General features: G+C 46.1%; 1 protein-coding gene across 3 annotated transcripts in view; it reads left to right on the top strand.

The window, feature by feature from the left end:
• The first annotated feature begins 2,664 nt into the window (after nt 1-2,664).
• Nucleotides 2,665-17,536, top strand: part of Rgs6 (regulator of G protein signaling 6) — a 533,969-nt gene continuing 519,097 nt past the window's right edge. The window contains exon 1 of one of the 3 annotated variants that reach the window (XM_085697420.2): nt 2,665-2,814. The gene's annotated coding sequence lies outside the window, so the exon portion shown is untranslated. The other 2 variants (XM_085697417.2, XM_085697418.2) reach the window with 2 other exon arrangements.

The following is a 17,536-nucleotide window of genomic DNA, read 5'->3' as shown; positions in this document are numbered from 1 at the left end:
TTATACTTTTGATGAGTTTCTGGAAAAATTGTTGTGTGTATCAAGGCCTTCAGGAATATTGAGTGGGTTAGTAAAAACAGGCTGAGTGGGACTATGCACATTCACAAAGCTGCATGGAGAGAGAGCATCGTTTCATCTCAGTTAATGGTGAGATAATTCTTCAATGAAACCCTTGAAGAACACCTTTGAAAAGAAGTGAGCCTTTAGGGGCTAGTGAAATGACTCAGCAGTTAAGAGCACTGGCTGCTCTTCCAGAGGTCCTAGATTTGGTTCCCACCACCCATGTTCCAGCTCACAACCAGCTGTAACTCCAGTCCCACGGGGATGTGCTGTCCTCTTCTGGCCTTCAGCGGTATTGCACACACGTGGCACATATATACACAGGTGAAACATCCACACACATAAAATAAAATATAAAAAATTATTAAGTCTTTGTTGTTCATCTTGGTGAAGAGAACAGTTGTACTTCTTTGTATCTTTTTAAGCCTTCCATTCTGAAATCTTTTTGAATTTTAAAAACATTACATGAGCAGTTGGGCCAGCTCATTGACTCTCTTCATTTGGGTGTTAACCAGCTTCAAACCATCTTTGAATAAGCAGTGAATGCCTGTGTATTTGTCACTTTCCCTTCTCAATGGCAAAAGACTGGAGATAAACTATTTGCAAGGAGGGAAGACTTCTGGCTTGATGTTTTAGAGGTTTTAGCTCGTGGTTTCTTGGTCCTGTGCTTCAAGCTGCTGTTATGGAGGAAGTTGGAAGGAGCACCGTGTGCCTATGGCGCTGGAAAAGAGACAGTAGAAGGAGCCAGGCTCCCCACATGCCCTTTAGTGGCACCCCTCCAAGTATCCAGCTTCCTTCTGCCGGATCCCACTTTTGACTACCAGTAGAGCACACACAGGGCTCTTGGGTACATCCTAACTCCAAGTTACACCACTGATCCTGTCATACTTCAGAGTGTACTTCCTAAAAACAGGACCTCAGCATGGCTCAAACACAAACTTTATATAAGGAAACGATCCTTATCCATTTCCCCGAATCTGTAGACTATTAAAATCACATTGTCATCAGTTTTATTTACAGGATCCTACCTAAGAGTTAGGAGCTCTGTGCTCTGGCCTCTTTCACTCTGGAGCTTCCTTTAACAATTTCCATTTAAAAGAATTTCTCCCGATTTACATTCATCTTATGTTCTTCATTTTTTACATATCTTTGCATACTAGTGTTGACAAATATGCATATTGCCAAGGAAACTTTAAATTTCCAACTCTAGACCCATGAAGACAAAGAGTCCAGATCATTCATCCTTAATGACATCCAGTAATTTCAGTTTTTTTTCTGTGACATAATATATTGGCGCCAGATGAAGAAGGACGCTTAAAAGAAATCCCACACTAGCTCAGAATTGAGTATAACAGAGGATTATTTATTTAGGGGGAGACTCACAGAGCACAATCCTCTGTTGGAACGGGGAACAGCATCTGAATCCCGCAGCCGGAAAAGAGACCAGACGCGTGCTTTACATTGGCATATATAGTAAGTATAAGAGGCCACGCCCAAGTGGGCAGGTAGTTTAAAGGCTACTGGCAGTAGGAATTTCTACAGCATATCAAAGTATAAATTATTGATTTATTATAAATGTTGTTAACGTTGCCATATTTACACATCTACTGGTAACTATTCAGTACCCACCACTGTGTTCCACCTCCACCTACAGCTTCCTAAAATAATTTGAGACAGGCATTCATGTAGCCCAGGGTGACTTCGAACTCCCTATGTAGCCAAAGATGTCCGTAAACTTCTGATCCTTCTGCCTTCACCTCCTGAGTGCTTGGATTGCGGTGGATGTACCTCACTTGGGTTTGACCCAGAGCCGGATCAAACTCTATGGCAGACAAGCATTCTACTAAGTGAGCTTCGTCTACAGCCCCCTGCCCATACAACATCATCTTTAGGATTCCCACGTTGAGGTTGTCAAGTTACCCCCGCTCGTTTGAATGTCAACTTTTCTTTTCTTGCCCCAGGAGATTTACATAATTTTCTTTTGTAGTGTTTCAAAACAGTATCAAGTGTAGAATAAATACAGCTACGAGGTTAGCAACAATCTCTGGGGAGCACAGAGGCTCATTTTAGTTTAGGGGGCACCAGCCCCATGTCAGTGAGTCATTCAACAGCTACTCTCTGGGGCACAGCACCCCTGGCCAGAATCGCAAGCATCTTGGCGCCCCTAAACTTTCAGTTCCCGCTCAGCCTATCGGCGACTAAAGGAGCCTTGGCTTGCTTGAGACAGTACCTCGGTTTTCTAGGCGGCTGTTCGGTTGCCAGGAATCTGCAGATTTTTCCCCCCTTGCCGCCCAGAGCCTAATCGACACCTTGGGCGGCGCTGGGACAGGTGAGCCTGGTGGCGGCGCCCTAGGGACGCACGCACTCAAGGCGACAGGGTCCCGCTCGCGGCGCGTGGCTCAGGCCAGGTGCGGGCGCCCAGGTGCGCGGCAGCGGCGGCGGCGGGGCTGCAGCTGCTCTGGGTCCCCGACAGCGGGCGCCGCTGCGGCAGCGACCGAGCTGAGCGCCTGGGCTGCGCGACTCCGGGCAGTTCCTTGGCGATCGGCCCCGCCGGGTGGCCAAGAGCTCCGCCCGGGGGCGCCCCAGGGTCCCTGTTGCTGCGGGTGCCGAGGGGGCGGATCCAGCCCCGGCCGGCAAGGGGCCAGGGAGATACCCCGAGAGCCCTGCGCCCTGGCACCATGCGACCCACCGTACCTCCTCCCGGGCCTGGGGCTGCACAGTCTGCTCGCTGAGCCCCCTGCGGTCGCCACCGGGGTGAGTGACCGAAGAGGAGGAGGCGACACCCGGGAGAGCAGAGCCCGGACGGAATCAGCCCCCTGAGAGCTGGCGGCTCCCGGGTTCTTGAGCCTTATCATGCTCCGGGCGCCAGCCGGGCTTTAGGAGAGAAACTGAGACACCGGTGCGAGTCGGGGCAATTCTTTGGTTGTTAAGGTAATTGTGGTTAGACAAAACCGGACAAGAAAAGAACCGGGGAAAAGAAATGGAAACCGCACCGCGCCCCATCTGTGTGGCTTGCATCCCTCGGGGGGGGGGGGGGGTGGGCGCTTGTCCATTTCGGATGCGTGACAGGTGCGGGTGTGTGTCTGCAGTTTGGGACTGTGCGAAGCGAGCTTACGTAAGTGACTCGGCGAGCTGGCGTGCGGACTTGAGTGGGATGGGTGCAGGTCTGCTTGGAAATCGCCTTCCTGTCTTTGGGGTGGGACGCGCTCAGCTCCTGGGCCTGGAGGGCGTGCGGCCCGGTAGCTTTTCTCTTCTTCCCGGGCATCCGGATCCGACAGCGCAGGTGGGGAAGTCTACCTCCAGCAACTTTTCCTGTGAATAAGCTCCTGGTCTGTGGGTTGGAAGGGCGAGGCTTGGTGGTGAGGTGAGGTAGGCAGGGGCGGGTGGTAAGGTCTGCGGCTTGGGAATTGTCTTCGCAGACAGTTGGTAGCCTCCCCGAGCCGGTCAGGCTGCTTAAAAAGTGAGATGAGGCAAGTGACCCAGAAAATTTAAATTTGTTCAGAGGAAAACTGTGAGTTTTCATTCTTTTTTAATTTGACAAAGTGGGAGCGTTTTCTCTCTCGTTGAGACAAGTGGTATTTCTAGTCTGCAAATAAATTGAAGATGTTTTGAATGTCGTTGGTTTGGAATTATTCCCTCAGTGTTGGTGCCTGCTTAGGAACTGGACCTGTAGGTAAGTTCTGATCAATACCCGTTAGCAGCCCCAAAGTAAAACTTCAAAGTCAACCAGGAGGAAGTCATCCCATCTTTAGATCCTTTTCTCGCCAGGGAGGATGGGAGAGTAAATAACGGGGCTGTTGTGTTGCAACGGGGTTGCAAGTTTGTGCGTGATGCGTCGAATACCTTCACTGTCAAGGTTAACACAATATAAACAAGGCTCTTACTGGACAATTCTTACAAGCAGGTATGTGAGTGATTATGTGGAGTTGGATCTGGGCTGCTGGAGAAAGTTTCAGTGACTTCTGTATCTTTTACCCTTGCTCTTAACGTACAAACTTGACTTTGGATGGGACTATCCCTTCAAAACAGAGGACCAAGGGAAACGGGTCGGTCCCCACAGACACCTTTGTAAGCCAAAGGCTGCGTGCACCAGGTGAGCCAAGAGGATAAACTGAGACCACTGTGAAGCTAAATCCTGTAGATTCCGATGTGATCTTGTGTACTGTAAGCTCTAGTATGGGGAAAACCTCCTCCCACCAACTCCTCCTTTCAGGAAAGCGGCTTCAGACTTCAGAAATGTCAGCCTGGGGAGGTATTTTGGCGGTGGAGATAGCTTTTGGAGTTTCCCTTTCTGCAGTCTTTCTATTGGCTCTTTATTTCCCATTCTCCTTGTGAAATTTCAGTGAGCATTCACTGAGCTTATTCTGCTGAGAGACTTTCTGTGTAAAAACTGTACATTTTTCTTCGAAGCAATCAATTTGTCACATCAAGTGTGACAGGACAAGGATGCCTGTGTGGCCGCACTGTCTCTCCAAAGGAGACTTATTTGTTTATGATTTATGAAATCAGATATCCAGCATAAATATTTTTAAATGAGTAAACATTACTCAAGACGAGGTGAGGGGGAGGATGCATTGGACAGTGGAATTTGCAAGTAATTTTCACCATTTTTCCATCCCACAGGGATGGAAGTGTAGGTGAATGTAGGATCCTTCTGGTCCCTGTGTCTCTGGTTTTCTTCCATATGTTTTTATTTCCTGAACTCTAAGACTTTACCAGGAACTGCTGCACACTCCAGGGGTTAAAAATGGAGATAAGAGGAAGAAGCTGCTTGTCACATATTTTTTTTTTCCCAAAAGGGATCCTCTCAGAGGACTCAATGCTGGGATTATTTTTTTCTGTAGCTCCACAGCTTGTCTTAATTCTCAGTGCTTTGTACCTAGGAATGCATTTAACCTCCTCATTTCTTTTCAGGGCAGCTGAACGAATATATTTAATGAATTCCATCCTCCCTGTAACATATGGTACCATATAAATAATTACTATACATACTGTCCTGCCGTATAGAAAGAAATAGAGTTGCAAAATAAACCTTCATGTAGAATGATGTGGATAGGAAATGGCCCATAATCCAGTTTTACTTTCCCTCTCCGTTAGAGAAGTGATGTTTATCTATTGGAAACAATTTGGGGAGGGAAAAAAGCCTCTCTGCAGTGCCCCACAGAGGGTGACACAGCCGTGAACATTTTAAACTACGTTCCTCCAGATGTTAAGTCTTCACGGGGCTCCCCCAGATTTTCAAGTCTTATGAATAGAACATATATTTTGTCAAAGGCTTGGGAAATAACTGCTAATATCTTAGGCGGTTTCAATAGCTGAGGTTTTAATTTTCATTCATCATCCTCATTTTCAGAGCTAATTGACTGTCTGTTTCTCTCCCTCTTTGGAAACCAGTGTTTATGCTCCAAGCTGGGAGGACCTGGGATTCCTCTACATATTTAGGTAGTAAAGCAGCAGAAAGGAGGTTGGCCATTCGGGTGGTAGACCTGAATTGTGGCTGCAGTTTGTCTGTCCGCTCTTCTGGAAGGGCAGGGGGACACCTTCAGGTTAAGCTCCGGGAGCTTATGGCCCGGGTGCTGCCTTGACATTTGATGAGGGTGATCTTTGTTTGAAGAGGGATTATTCAAACAGACAGCTGGGCTCGGCCCCCTCACCCCAGTGCTTCTGATTTATTCCACCTGGAGTTAGCCTGAGAATCTATGAATCTCTGCCTCTGCTGACCACATGAGACCAGGGAAGATAACCCTTTCTGTGCCGAAGTCTCCCACTGTCCCCAGCTATCAAGTTCCCAGTACCTGCCTGCCATGCCGTTTCTATCGGGTGTTCAGGGGACACTGGCTGAATCAATACCAGTCTTTTCCATGGGAGGAAAACTTTCTAGTCAAGATAGAGAATAAATACCCAGAACTTAGGGCCATGGAACTTGTAGTAAGAGTAATTATTAGCCTTGTAACCCAGTTCTTCAAACAGCAGGGAATGGAAGTCTGCTTATACATAAGCAATTAAACCCACAGTAACATTAACGGTTCGAGTTAAATAACTAGGAATACAGGCCTGAGACACGGTAAACCTTGAACCAAATGCCTCTCAGCTATGTTCTAGAGTTTCATAATAGGCAACTCATTTTCTGCCACTTGGTTGGCCCTCTGTATTTGTAGGCTCCTCATTCAACCAACTGCTGATCAAAATTATTAAGCAAAAAAAAAAACATTGGTTCTGAACATGTACAGCCCAACTTATGATGATCAGTTTTAATTGTTGACTTGACACAACCTAGAATTACCTGGAGAGAGGGCCTCGGTGAGGGATTATTTAGATCAGGTTGGTCTATGACAGTGGTTCTCAACCTTCCTAATGCTGTGACCCTTTGATACAGTTCCTCATGTCATGGTGCCCCCAGCCATAAAATTACTTTTGCTGCTACTTTACAACTGTAATTTTGCTACTGTTATGAATCATAATGTACATATCTGATATTTCCAATAATCTTATGTGACCCCCCTATGAAAAGACCATTCAATCCCCCCCAATGGGTCATGACCCACAGTTTAAGAACCACTGGTCTTTGAGCGTGACTGTGGAGGATAGTTTTAGTTGCCTTCATTGATGGGGAGGATCCAGACTGGAATTGAGTAGCACCGCTCCCTGGTGTGGGGCACCAGACTTTATCAGAGTAGGGGAAACCGATTGAGTTTTAAGCATGCATGCATTTGTTCTCTTAGCTCTTGACTTTGGATGTGCTGGGGCCAACTTTCTCAAGCTCCTGCTCTGTGACTTCCTCACAGTGATGAGCCTGAAACTGTGAGCTAAAACAGAGCCCCTTCTCCTAAAAGTATTTTTTGGGGGGTCCGGGTATTTTATCTCAGCAACAGAAATGAAGCTAGAACATTCCCTAACTGATACAGTTTAGGCACTCTCTGCTAAATACTAATATCTGTGTTGTGTTAATTATTGTGATTAACCTAGAGACAGCTTGGTGAATGCAAAGGAGTGCACGAAGCTCAGACTTCAGGGACGTGAGCATCCGGGGTTGTATCTGTCTTGGTCCTGGAGTTTATTCCCCCTGGATCCTGAAGTTCACTAGCCATGACATAAGTCATGAAAACAATGAATAAAACAGCGCCTCAGAAGTCAGGGCCATGCTCACCAGAGACACACGGCCATCTGTGAGATGGGTGTCCACTTTGTGATGGGCTAAACTAAGGCTTAGAGAACTAACAAATTAGCTTGAACCCAGAGCTAGTAAGCAGTAGCATCAGAAGCCAGACCCAGGCCTTCCTGGTCCTGAAGGGAGACGCTCCTTCATGCTCCTTACACTGAGCCCTTCTGATTGCCCGTGATAGGCAGGTGATCCAGTCGGCGAGGGGTTCCAGGTGGCTGCCATGGGTCATTTAGACCTTTTGTTCATCTGTATCTAGTTCCGTACTGGACAGAAAGCCCCTTCCTTCTATTTGGACGCTAGTCACAGAGGGAACACTCACTATCTATTGGTAACCTTGAGGATATTTTATGACTGGGCTGTGGAGAGGCTCGTCACACAGCAGGATGACTTGAGTTCCAAACCCTAGCGCTCACACAAAGCCTGGTACAGTGACCTATGCCTGTGATCCCAGCCCTGGAGGGGCAGAGACGGGGCGGAGGTGGGGTGGAGGCGGGAGGCAGAATCCCTAGGGCTTGCTGGCTAGCCTGTCTACATAATTTGATGAGCTCCAAGTTCAGTGAGAGACGCTGTCTCAAAAATAAGGTGGAGGGCTGGTAAGATGGCTCAGTGGGGAAAGGAGCATCTTGCCTGCCTTGATGATCCCTTGGGTTCAATTCCTGGACAAACAAGGTGAAAAGTGAGGATTGAGTCCTCAGAATCATTCTCTGATCTCCATATATGCACTGTGATATGCGTGCTTCCCCCATATACACACATGGTAAATAAAACTGTAATTAAAAATAAAAAGTAAGCTAGAGATAGAAGGAACCACCTAACATCAACGTCAGCGTGGCTAGAGGAAAGTGCCTGACACCAACTTCTGGCCTCCACGTGGGCATGTGCGTGCTCACACACACACTGGCACACGTGCACCACACCACACCACACACACACACACACACACACACACACACACACATGTTTAAAAAGCGTAAACACCTGATTGGGCAAATGAGTCGGCCTTTGAACTGTGGTTATTAAAATCAGTTGCTATGGAGATGTCTTGGTTCTTCTGGGTAGTCTGGTAAAGCTGCCTTTAATTGGAACCATGGAAGGGTTCTCTTACTCTCTAGTATCTGTCACCCTGAGAGGTTGTGTGCCTGCTAACGAGGTTCTCACAACCTGCTGAGATGAGGTCTCCTGCAGGAATGTGAAGTAGTAGTAGTGGAATTCTCTGGAAGTTCCCAAGACGCCGCCGTTGCCTCCACTGGGCTGGCCCAGAGCCCAGACAGAAAACCAAACCACTGCTACTTGCTCCAATGGCAGCATGAGAGGTGTCTCCTAGCCTTTAAACTGTGGTTTTGAACTTTAAGTTTTTCACCTGTAAAAGAAGCACAACGGCGTCACCCTCCCGAGTGGGTGGGACCGATGGCACAGGACCGTGGACAGAGCCTGGTGAGAAGTGAGCAGGTAGCTCTATCATGCAGGAACACATTCCTGGGTGACTTTCTATCAACTTGACACAGCTAGAATAACTTGGGAAGAAGAACCCCAGCTTAGAAAATGCCTCGACCAGATCGCCTATAAGCAAGTCTGCAGGGAATTTTCTTAATGCCTACTGGGGAGGCGGGGGTAGGTCTAGCTCACTGCGGTCTGTACCCACCTCTGGGCAGGTGGGCCAGGGTTCTATAGGAAAAAAGGCTGAGCCAGCTATGAAGAGCAAGCCTCTAAGCAGCACCCTTCCATGGTCTCTGCCCCTGCCTCCAGGGTCCTTCCCTGACTTCCTTTGATGATGGACAATAATATGAAAGCTTAAGAGGAAATAAACCCTTTCCTCTCCAAGTTGCTTTTGATCTTGGTGCTTTATTGCAATCATAGAAATCATAACTAAGACAGGTATTTAATACAAATATTTTTTAGCGTGCACGTGTGCAAGTGTGTGTGTGTGTGTGTGTGTGTGTGTGTGTGTGAGCATGTGTTTTGGGGGATTGAATTCAGGGTCTTGTTCCTACTAGGCAAGTACTCTGCCATTGAACTATGCCTCAGACTTCTTCCCACTTTTTATTTTGAAGCAGGGTCTTCTTAAGTTACTGAGTCTAGCCTTGGGCTCACTCTGTGGCCCAGACAAGCCTTGAACTTTTGGATCTTCTTTCTTAGCCGCCTGAGTAGTTGGGATTACAAGCCCAGTGTTTTTACTGTGAGTCTTTGGAGACTTAGAGGTTCACATATCAGAATAATGAGTCTTTTTTTGTTCTTGCCAAGGACTAAACTGTATCAGTCTGGCACTGGAGGGACTGAGTCCCTCTCAAATCCGTCTTCATAGTTCCATTGTTGAGACTGGAGAAGGTATGTGGAAGGCAAATGGTCAGACATCCAAACTGGAGAGGGCAGAGCAGGTCCAACCTCCTTTGTAGCTGCGAAGATGCTTCTACATCTTGAGACTGAAGGCAGAGATGGAGGTGAAAACAGGGTACCCGTGTGTCTGCCCTGAGACTGCCTCAGCCACATGGGGTTAAAGAAAGGAGTGATGGGTTGGTGTTGATGTGGTGCAAGGGCAGTTATGGGCAGCATGGGTAGATGAGTCTGGCTGTGGATGTAAGTGGTGATGGTTTCATCCTTACTGTTTTAACAATTTCCTGTGCAATTGCGTCTTGTTATGTTTCCAGATTGATCTTCAACTTGTAGGCTCAATTAATTCTTATCTCCTGAGTACTAGGACTTCAGGCCCACACCACTGCTCCTGGCTTAGACTCAGATCTTCTCTGACTCCTAAGTCTGTGTTGTATCTCAAGTTGGGGATAAACAGAGACCCTCCCCTGGAGATGCTCTCAGTTTGTAGATGAGGTAGACATAAATAGGGAAGTAACAAAAAGTACTTTGAGTGACTTCTTAGGTGTAGTAAAAGGAGAGATGGGCCACTTCTCACAGCCCGCTCCCAGCCGCCTAGCTAACTAGCTTATACCCCAAAATATCAACACACAAATTGTATTCATTTAAACACTACCTGGCCCATTAGTTCTAGTCTCTTATTGGCTAACTCTTACATATTCTTTTAACCCATTTCTAATAATCTGTATTTGTATCGCCACTTGACTGTGGCTTACCGGCTTGAGTTTAACCAGCGTCCATCTCGGAGAGGAGCTTCATGGCATCTGCCTGACTCTGCTTTCTTTCTCCCAGAATTCTGTTCAGTCTACTCCACCTATCTGAATTCTGCCCTATCAAAAACCCAAGGCAGTTTCTTTATTAACCAATGAAAGTAACACATAGACAGATGACCCTCCTACATCACTTAGGAATGGATGGCATTTTACAGAGCAGGCTTGTTGTCAGCAAGTAGAGTGTATTCTCACACAAACACACACACAGATACCCACACACTACACACAGACATACCACACACACACATAGATATACACAGACACACCACACACACAGACACACACCACATACACACCCACATACTCATACACACAGAGACACACATACACACAGCACACACACACATACACATACACAGACACACAGATATACACACCACAGACACACACCACACACAGATACAGATACACACACTCAAACACACACACACACACACATACACACACACACACACACACACACACACACAGCTTTCATCTCAAAGGGAATAAGAGATGGTTTATTCTGGAGCCAAGTTTGAGTGACTATGGCCTGGGAAGCTGGAGCTTGCTTACCCCACATTCCAGGTTTCCAGTGAAAGCAGCAGAGAGATAGTCAGAGTAAAATGGGGGAATCTTTCTTGTAGGCCTCAAATGCTATTCAATGACAGTCTTGGCTTTTGGGATGGTGGAAACTAGAGGTCCGCTAAGTTAGTAATAGATTCCAAGAAGGTTTTAAATCTGTGGCTAGCAGGTAAAAACTGCTAGGTCCAGCACAGAGGTGAGCAAGGAATGGCTATTTCAGGGGCTAAAATTAGCCCAAGATAAGGCAAGTAGGCTCCGAATCTGCAACATTCCAACCTCCCCACACCTTTGCTGCTCTAATTCATCAGTCGGACTTGGAGACATGGAGTCTTTCCAGGAATTCTCATTCATAAGGAGGAAGACAAGAAGTGCATATGATAGTATTAGTTGAGAGAGAGACGATTTTGCCAGATAGCAAGGAGGTAGTCTTTAGAAACTAGGAAGAAATTTTAGAAGTGAGGGAGATAGCAGCATGGTTTTCTCGGGTGAGAGATGGTGATAATAATTTGTCCTGATGTTGCTTGTATTTACTTTTAGAGGAAAAGCTGATGTCATGGGCTGGAGTTATGGCTCAATAGTAGAGCATATGCCTACCATGTCTAAAGCCAGTGTTTAGTCCCCCGCTCCTCCCGCACAAAAACCTAAACCCAAACTAACATAAAACCTTTCTAATAAAACCCGTCCTTGATCACGGTAGGTGGAACAGCACTCTGGGGCTCTTTACTGTCCCCGCCCCACCCCCCAGACCATTTGCCTCCTGGCCGCATCTCAGAGACATATTTATGTGTTGTGGGTTTCCTTCCACAAGGATATTCATACCAGGAGAGCAGGGACTCCTTTCTTCCCTGGAAGAACTTCAGCATCTGCTGCAGCTTCTGGCTCATAGTAATTAAGAACGATATGTAAACCGAACAAAGGAGGAAGCATTAGGAAACAGGTTGCCGCTGAAGCTTGTAACAGGACTAAGTAGGTCAGGGAAGTGGGGAGCCAGTGGGGTGTCCTTTCACGCAGGACTTCACTGTGATTTTCTTTAAACATGCTTGCTTTGTAATCAGCAGACACTAGGCTTTCCCCTCCCAGAAAGAAATGCATTTAAATCTAGTTTTCTGAAACTACGGCCCTCCGACACCTTTTAAAGTAGAGAGACATAGGGAGATGTACTCATCAATATTTCTTCTTCCCTTCTCGTTATGCCCCTTTTTTTTTTCTTAGAGATTTCTTTTTCTTAGAGCAAACTGCCTCCTGCTTCAGCCTCCCGAGATCACCCTGTGTCACTGTCACACCAGGTTATACTTCCTTCTGCTTCCTTCCTGAAACCCAAGCAGCCACCCAGGTGTGATGGTGATGGGCAGCTGTCGCTGGCCTTCGGGGCTGGAAAGTTGGAGACAGGCAAGGTTTGCTCTGAACGTCAGGGGGTGTGATGCACGGAAAGCCCTGCTCTTGTACGCTTACTCATGAGTTCCAATCAGAAGAATTAGTGTTTGCTTACAATCCAGAGCAACGCTTGTTTGAGATGGTAGTGTTTTGAGTGTTTATAACCTCTCTAGAAAAAAAGAAATGAAAACTTAGAAAACAAACAAGCGCAGTTTAGTGGCTTGTCCTTAACTGGCTAGGGAAATGCTAATGCAATGCATTCAGATCCCAAACCAAGCAGGAAGCATCCTTGTTTTCTCACCTTATATCTTAATGCAAAGACCGATTTAGCAGCTAGTCAGAAGAGAGAGGATGCTTTCACGGAAACGGCGACATCATATCTTAGATTTTTCTGTTTTGGGAGAAGACACTTGCATTGTCAGCGTGGCAGGAAATTTGGGGCTTGGCTTCTGGGTATGGGGTAGGAAACAACACAGACAATATTAACCAATGTGGGTTCTTTGCAAGGGCAGGACAGGGCTGTGAAGACCGGCGCAGCCAGGTGGAGCATGCCAGAGTGCCCCTGAAACAGCTGGTGACAAGCAGACATCCTTCACTGGCCTGGGGTGGGAGTTCCCTACCCCATGTTACTGTGGCATGCAGGGTCTACTGTTCCTTCGACTCCTTGTCCTTCCTTCCTCCCGCCCCTGTCATTCAGTGAGTCAGTCACACAGCCAATGAATGGCTCCTTTCTAGATGCTTAATAATGCTTACATTTCATTGGCCAGAAAGATGAGTAGAAGACAGTCAAGGAATCCTATGAAGATGGAGTGGAGAGAGGGTCCATCCCACTGTGAATTTTCACCCAAGAGGCCTAGTGGAGCTTGGGACTGAGGGGTCTAGGATGGGGCCAGGCCACAGGCCACAGGCATCTCAATATGAACGAAAGGACAGAGTGACAAAGAGCAAAGTGTGTATGAGAATACAGCATTCTCCTCCCCCATATAGGTACATCTGGCATTAATGAACTTCATAGTTCAGAGGACTCAGGGCTAGGAAAATCTGACTTGTAGGTAAAGCAACAATTAACAAACTTTTATTATGCAAATGAATAGACAACAAGTGACACCTTGCCTTCCTTAGCTTCACTGGACAGTGGAGGTAGAAATGCTGCAGACCCTGTGTACAGCTTTCTGGGATCTGCATCTCATTCAGTGCAATGCTTGCAAGAGATTTTGCCTTATGACAGTCAGTCCAGAACTCTCAGGCTCCATCCAAAAACACCAGACGTAGAGGGGGTTGACCACTGATACCTAGGTCTACCTGTGGCTCCATGGAGGCCTAGTTAAATGTTTACATGGCTTTATTTAACTCACTTGATAAGACTGACAAGGAAATCCACAGATACCTTACTTCAGTGCATAGAGTATTTAGCACCACACTAAAGCATATGGTGTCAATTTCAAGTCCCCATTTCTCCCTCTTGGCTTCTTTTATCTTTCAAAAGTTTCTCTGTGAAACCCACTCCACTTGCCTGCCATCTGCGATGTAGCCCCCCCATCCCAATTTAAGATATTTGTCTAAGTACCATTTGCAAAAAATTTTCCAATATTCCTTAAGAGAAATGACCAGTAGACTAGCAAATATGTGTTTGAAGATAGGCCAGTTCTCGTCAAACATGGTTTCTTGGGAATTCTTGGCTGGGAGTCTCCTGTGGTTGGGATTGGCTCTGTTGTTGGATATATAAAGATGAATTGTGGTTGACAAGGTCAGAATTACAGGTCGCTTTTCAGAGGGACTTGAATGCCACCCATATATGAATAATGTCAGTGATGATGATGATTCAAGGCTCTCTTGGGTGCAGACACCATCTCCTCATCCCAACCCAAAATACCCCAACTGAACGCAGGTAAAAACCAAACATTCCAAGAAAAACATTAAATACATCTGAATTATTTGAGGAATCAGGCATGGTTGGATTCAGGGACATAAGATATATTAGCAGCTCTCTTGCCTGAGGATGGTCATTAATATCCCTACACTCTGATTGTCCTGAGAACAGTCACCTCCTAGAGAAATATCTTTATCTCAGTCCCAGAGAAGGGCTTTGATCCCTGTTGTCTAGTTTGGCTACAGCAGGCCATGCCCCCATCCTCTTCAAGGGAAAATGTAGAGAAGGCAACCAAAGACAAGCTGGAGGGCTTTGGGTAGTGTTAACTGGGCAGAAAATTATTACAAACATGCCAGGTGGTGGTGGCACATGGCTTTAATCAAGAGGCAGAGGCAGGCAGATCTGTGAATTCGAGGTCATCCTGGTCCTCAGAGTAAGTTCCAGGACACCCGGTGCTACATAGAGAAACCCTGCCTTGAAAAACCTCAAAACGCAAGAATCCATGAGGGGCTTTCAGCTACTGTAAGGGTACTGAGAATTTTCATAAAAGTTGAAAAACTTCCCAACTCTCGGAAGATATAGCAAAGCACTCATTTAATGGTCAGTCTTAATTCCAACTCCAGTTTCGGTTCTCTTATCTAGTGATAGTGAGCAAAAATGCAGATGTGAGTGCTGGACACAGTGCTGAACCCAGCCGCTGGCTTCTTGGCCACCCTACAAGTGCAACCTGGTCACCACACCCAAGGTATGGTGGGGGGCAGCTCTGTCATTTCTTGCCGTCTTCCTTTCTGACCTGGAGGTGCTGCCCAATATGGGTGCTGGACACTGCACTTGGGTTCTCTGAAAGAACAACGAGTACTCTCAACTGATGAACCATTCCTCCAGCCCTATGTGCTGCGTTTAAATTCTTAGTTTGAAGCTATGAACACACTGGTTTACCTTTTTTTTTCCTGATTGACAAACTTTGAAAAATTGTATTTTATAGTATGTGAGTGCACGTGTATGTGCATGTGTATGTGTGTGTGCATGCATGTGTGTGCATGTATGTGCATGTGCATATGTGTGAGTGCGTGCTGCCCTTGCATATCATAATGCATGTGTGGAGGCCAGCTTAAGGGAGTCAGTTCTTGTCTTCCTCCTTATGCATTCTGAGATTTGAACTCAGGCTATCAGGCTGCATAGTGAGTGCCATGACTTGCTTAGCCTTTTATCACCCCACGTGGATGACCTTGAACTTCTGATCCTTCTGCCTCTACCTCCAAAGTGCTGAATTTACAGGCTTGTGCCATCACCCCTGGTTTGTATCTGCTCTTAGAAAAATAAAGAAAGCAATGACAGCCCAAGGACTAAAGATAATATTTAAAAAAGAACGAAAGAACAACAACAACAACAAAAGAATGCTTTTCTCCTTGAGTCCCCTGGGAAGGTGCCATCTTCTTTACCTCTCACTTGTCTGTTTCTTCTGAATAAAGACTGGTAGGGCATCTCTGTCCCTCCCATCCCTCTGCAGCCATCACGCCCTCTTTCATGGGAAGCGAGAGAAAAATAGAATGTTACTTCTGCAGTCCCTTCAGACAGCAATGTGAGCGGGTCTCACTCGCATCCCGCACTTACACACTGCAAGAGGAGAGACAGTGACAGCCTCAGGATCTCAGGTCTCTCATTATCTCGGTCCCTAGCCAGGTGAGGTTGGAGCTCACCCTCTGCGGACCTTAATGCCATTTTCTGAGAAAGAAAATGCTTGATCTTGTTTTTCCAAAAGGGACATTATGTGATACACAGGACTAAATACTGAGGCAGAACTGCACACTGTTGGAGTTTTTCAGGTCTGTCCTTGTACAAAAGCAGCCACAAATCACAAGTAAAGCAAGTGAGCATTTATTTATAATTTTTATATACAGTTCTAAATTTTAATTTTGTATAATCCTCATGGGCCATAAAATAAAATAGTCTTATTTCAACATTTTTCAGCCATTTTTAAGATATAAAGCCACAAGCCGGGCAGTGGTGGCACACGTCTTTAATACTAGCACTCGGGAAGCAGAGGCAGGCTCTCCGTGAGTTCAAGGGGCCAGCCTTGTCTATAAAAGCTACCAAAGCTACAGAGAAAGCCTGTCTCAAAAATCAAACAAAACAAAACAAACAAACAAACAAACAAATAAATAAATAAAGCCACCCTTTGTTTGCAGAACACAGGAAGTGGAGCAGCAGGATGAGGCTCCATTAGCTCTCGTTTTATTAACTTCTGTTGGAGGTCAAGGGTTGGGCATTAATGTGCCAGTCTTTAAACTTTTCTGCCTGATGGCTAGGTAGTTCCCCAAAGAAAGGGTCTATTTATTTCTTGTAGATGAATTAAGATAAGAAAATAAAACTCTTTCTTCTGTTTTTTTTTTTTTTTTTTGTCTTTTTTGAGACAAGATCTCTCTCTGTTGCCCAGGTTGGTTTTGAACTCAAAACTCAAAACCCCTGTCTTAGGCTCCCTAGTGCTGGGACCACAGGCACACACATCCCTAGTTCAGCTAAAGGTGTTCCCGTGCAGTTGTCCCTTCTCTGATGCTCTCCTTTGGCAGGTCAGAGTTTCTGGCTCACTCTTCCTTTGTCTGAATGACTTATCTCCCTATCTCTGACTTGGCAGCCCCTCTGATGACTCATTTTTTGTTTTTGCTTACCTGAAAATGTTCTTATTTTTCTTCATTTTCGAAAGAGAGAGAGTTTTTCTGGATGTAGAATTCTTTAGTGAGAATTTTGCCCCCATCATCTGTCAAACGTCAAGGACTCTACCTGACGGCCTAAGTACAGAACGGTTTTCTTTTTGAGAGAGAGCATTTATCCTGATTGGTGTGTTTAGCCCTCCTGGACTGGGGGTTTGTGGTTTGCTGTTAGCTTGGAGAAGTTCTGTCAGAAGGTCTTGTGTGCCTGTCCCTTTCTTCTACATCTCTGACTCAGTCTGCCCACCATGACGATATTCCCCAGGTCTGGAGTGTGCTACAGCAAACGTTTTTTCCTTGCATGCTTTTAGCCTGGGGATTTTCAAGCTCACCAAAATTTCTTCTGTGGCCGTTTTACTTGTGCAGAGGCTGTGGGAGGCATTCATCCTTGTTAAGATGGTTGAGACTTTCTGTCTTTCCTTTGCAAAGGAGGAAGTCTCTTTATTTTTTTCTTTTCCCTTTTATTTCGGATTCCCCCTCTGAGTTTCAGCTTCTCTGCTTTCATTTTCATTTGCTTTTTCTAAGTTCATAGTGATGGGGGCTGGAGAGATGGCTTAGCAGTTAAAAGAACTTGCTGCTCTTCCAGAGGACCCAACTTCAGTTCTTAGCACCCACATCAGGTGACTAAAAACTTCCTGTAACGCTAACTCCAGGGAAC

The sequence above is a fragment of the Myodes glareolus genome, chromosome 11, assembly GCF_982192425.1.
Source record: "Myodes glareolus chromosome 11, mMyoGla1.1, whole genome shotgun sequence".
Classification (NCBI taxonomy): Eukaryota; Metazoa; Chordata; class Mammalia; order Rodentia; family Cricetidae; genus Myodes; species Myodes glareolus.
This window is presented reverse-complemented; position numbering and strand designations above follow the sequence as displayed.